General features: G+C 40.7%; 1 long non-coding RNA gene across 1 annotated transcript; it reads right to left on the bottom strand.

Annotated features, from left to right (window-relative positions):
- Positions 1–216: 216 nt before the first annotated feature.
- Positions 217–3,504, bottom strand: LOC132393738 (uncharacterized). The gene is made up of 4 exons (XR_009512064.1): positions 3,474–3,504; positions 2,364–2,400; positions 589–733; positions 217–303 (listed from the first exon to the last, which is right to left on the bottom strand). It is a non-coding gene; the product is annotated as an uncharacterized LOC132393738 (long non-coding RNA).
- Positions 3,505–4,307: the final 803 nt, after the last annotated feature.

Below are 4,307 nucleotides of genomic sequence, written 5' to 3'. Positions count from 1 at the left end.
TTCACTTACTTTTCTAAAGCAGCACATGATCCAAACTGTGCAAACCTGTCATTTTTCTACATTAAACATTTGTTTTTACCTGTTAATACCTGGAAGTTTTAGAACTGCCAAATGCAGAAAACTACAATGCATTTCAAAACGCACCACATCTTTTGAGTTTATAGTATAACTTTTGCAGTTTTCTCGCTCAGGTGTAAAAGAACTCTGAACTAAACACCGAGGTAAACTGTAGTCAATGAAGACAGGATCGCAGTAAGATTAACCGTTTACTGTTCACTCTTCCACGTTAACGTATGGTGAAAACTGTTGATAAAACAATACAAAATATATACAGTGTTTGTTTCCTTCTTGATATCACATTTACATTGTAAGTACTTGCAAAAGTAAAACTACAACAACTACATTACATTAAAGTGCAACATACAGTCAGAATCTACCTATGCCATTGACTATTTTAAATACACTTCAACACAAACTATCCGCAACTCTTTAAATAACAAAAACATAAACCTTATCAACTGTCATTACTTTTAACAGAATCAATGTTAACATTTTTAATTCAACATATTGATTATCTCATGAACTTACGGCGTTGCTTCACTAATGTTTCTAGTGCGTAGAAAGAAAACTTTTCTCGTGCTGATCCTGCACATGTGAGCCCCCTCCTTCCCGTTTCTCCAAACTGGTATTTTCCCACAAGATGCGACAAAACCAGATGTGACGTCATCGCATGCTGCGATATATCACAGACAATGAATTTACTTTAAACAATCTTAACTTTAACTAGAAAATGATAACAAACGAATTACTAAAGCGAAAATATTATAAACTAAACAAATGCCATAAAGGCAACACAACTTTTAAGAGGATATCCTATGGACAACTCAATACTTTACGAAAGAAGGGTGTGAGAGATATAGTTGAAGAATTAGTTCATGGGCTGACATGCTGAGAGAGTGAAAATAATTTTACTATGAAAAAAAAACAGGATTTCAGCTTTTTGAAACAATCTGACATGTACCTTCAAAGAAAGAAAACTGAAATTTTCTGATAGTTGTTCTTTTGAGATAAATAAGCAGATAAAAACTTTGGGTAGAGAGAGGCAGATGAGGTAGCTTAGAGTGTCAATGAAGACTTCAAAATATTTCACTGAGGAAAAGTGATAGAGAGATTCACGTAACACAAGGCACATTCTGATTAGAAGCAAAATAAAAGGACTAAAGTGGAAAATGGAACCAAAAACCCAGATTAATTAGTTTGCTGATTCTGTTTATTTCAAATTACTTACTAATGTGAAGGCTAATAGATGTTTAAATCTTAAGTTTGGAAATTTAAAGGCTTTCTAAGTGATCTAAATCATCTCTACTAATGCAAATTAATGTAATTTTATTCATATAGAATGCACAGATGGAGGGTATATAGAGTTTGACAGATACTGAAATTTCTGACTTTGGTGTCTATATTTCTGCTTCTCCTTTAGTTCCCTGCCTGTTTCATTTGCAATTCTTTTATGTGGAAAAGCAGGCAGCAAGGTAATTCCCTCGTATGCTACCCATTGACCTTTGTTACTGACCATTAAACACTGCACAGAAACACAAGCAGCTGATCTGTCATTTTTTTTCCCTTAAAGCTGTGCCTTTTCTCTGTACTCCTGTTCTAGGCAGTATGGTCAGTTTATGAGCATATCATGTTTGAAATCAGTAGAATTGACATTCATCCAGTTTCTCTGGTCTACAACTTAACTGTACATTGAAAGGCATTTAAGGGCATCTCACTAATTTCTAAAACATTGCTTAGAAACAGAATCAGGTTTATTATCACTGACGTGCTGTATGCTGTGAAATTTGTTGCTTTGCAGCAACTGTACGGTGCATTACGTGAAATAATTAATGTAATTTACAATAAGAAAATATAAATAGTGCAAATAAAAAAGCAAAATAGTGAGGTAGTTTTCATGGGTTTGCGGACAGTTCAGAAATCTGATGACAAAGGGGAAACACTGTTAATGGTGCATCTTCAGGCTGCTGTACCTCCTTTCTGATGTTAGTAATGAGAAGAGCGCATGTCCTGGATGGTGAGCAACCTTAATGATGGATGCCACATTCTTTAAGTTGTCCTCTGTTGTGCAGTTCAAAGTTCAAAGTAGATTTATTATCAAAGTGCATATATGTCACTATATACAGCCTTGTGATTCATTTTTTTGTGGGCATACTCAATAAATCCATAATAGAATCAATGGAAGACCACACCAACTTTGGCGGTCAACCAGTGAGCAAAGGTGGACACATAGAAGAGAAAGAAATAATAATAGTAAATAAATAAGCAATAAATATTGTTACGTATCCCGTAACTGGATAACTTACCAGCAAAGATAGAGAGGTCTGTTGAAGTCTGTTGTCACTATTTTCAAACGTTTTATTCGTAAAGGGACACAAAAGTAGGGTTAATACATACATTCAGATAGGTCACATTGTCAACACTCAATCTAAAGCGCGGGTATATTAATAATCATCATTCTTAAATGAGCTCTGCTGATGTCTAGGGGTTAATAGATTGTCTGTCGGAAATATAAAAGTCACTCTGAAAGTCTGCCGGCCTCAGCCCGTTGGAAATCGCTGGGTTTTTTCGTGGGGCGACCGAGAGAGAGAGATTGGGAGGAGAAGAGAAAAAACTTGCCGAGTCTCGATGAATCTTCCGTGAAATCGGGGGAGCGTTGGTTTCCTCTCCCCGATGTTAGTTAAAAGCGGTTTCCTGTGATTCCAGCCACAGATTCCAATCCCGGAATCTAATGCACGTGGCTTCCTTCAGAATGGCTTCCCGCTACTGCGGGACACTCTTGTGTCTTCTTAGTGCGTCTGTGGGGCTGTCCCCCTGAGACTGTCCTTTATACTTCCTCACGGGGTCGCAGGTGTCAATCAGGTTGGGATGATGCAATCTCTCTCTCAACCAGCCCACCCTGCCCAAAGGCTTTTCACGTGGTCTCCATGAGACAATAGTTGCTGTCGTCTTTATTCTGTATCGCTGGTGGTACCTGCAATTTGGCACGTCTCTCTCTCTCTCTCTCTCTCTCCGACTGCGTCTACTGACCCCCCCCCCTTCAACGGGTGCTCTTGCGATTCTCACAAGGGAGGGGGCTGGAATCATAACACCTCCCCTCTTAAAAAGCCATTTTACCAGCGGTTAAAACGGAGTGGTCCACAGTCTTACAGGGATTTTGGATCTAACACAATACACAAGTTTTTCTTTTCACAAAATACTACCGTTATACATTCAAGTCAGTATCTAAATAGTTAACGATTACAGTGTCTCTTTCTTTAATATCTTAACATTGCGAACCGTACATCAGACTTCAATTCCATAACCACCTATTTATTTTTTTTTCTAAGCAACAAAACTAAGGAGGCGTGACCTTAGCTTAGGTGCATTTACAAAAGTTTACGCGAATACTAATCGTTTCCGTCGTTTAACTTTACCGGCAGGTCTCCAAAGGGCTGTCTTTATTATTCACAGGCTTTGGCGCAAACCTGTTCAATCTGCCTGGCTGCCTAACAATGGCATCCCCATTAACCGTCGCCTCTTTTTCGGCGAGCCCCCCCGTGGGGAACTTGAGTAGTTTTTCGTGGTGAACTCCCGCCCGCCCCGCTCATCGGGGTTATTTTAGCAACACCATGCCCCAGACTTAGACCATTTCCACCCAACTCTTTGATTTTACCCAGGTGGCTGGCCCTTTTACCAGTCCCCTTCAGGCTATTGGTGTTTGATTCTAACTCTTCGCTTGGCTTGAGTAGCCTGTCGAAGGCGGCCTCTTCACACCCCATCCTGGCATAACAATAGAGTGGGTGGCCCCGCTATTCCCCGGCTCACTCTGTGAGCGATCTGCCAGGTTTAAGATTTCTTCCTTCGATTTGGAAACTACAGGCTTTTCGTTTCCTTCGCCAACAATCCTCACCCGCCCCATTCTTAAATTCTGCATTAACTTTGAACACTCCTTCGAGTACAGACGTCGGGGAGCTCACACTTTCCCCGGTTACCAAGGTTAACCCTTTTCCCACTGAACCGAGTCCATCTGATAAACAAGGACGGCCGTCCCGTTCCACTGGGTCAGATACCTCAGACTTCTTCTGAGCTCCGTTACCAGGTTCAGCACCTCGGGCATCCCCATCTCGGACACACTCAAACGGAACATTGGCCTCTTCCAGGCTTTCAACACCCGTACCTTTTTCAAATTCTAACCTCCCCCGATCCTCCCAGTTACTCTCTGGGCAGCTCCCACCCGGGGAAGGTGCAACCCTGCGAGCTGAAACAAC

This window comes from Hypanus sabinus, chromosome 5 (assembly GCF_030144855.1).
Source record: "Hypanus sabinus isolate sHypSab1 chromosome 5, sHypSab1.hap1, whole genome shotgun sequence".
In the NCBI taxonomy this organism is placed as follows: Eukaryota; Metazoa; Chordata; class Chondrichthyes; order Myliobatiformes; family Dasyatidae; genus Hypanus; species Hypanus sabinus.
The sequence above is the reverse complement of the archived record's forward strand: the minus strand, read 5'-3'. Positions and strand labels throughout refer to the sequence as shown.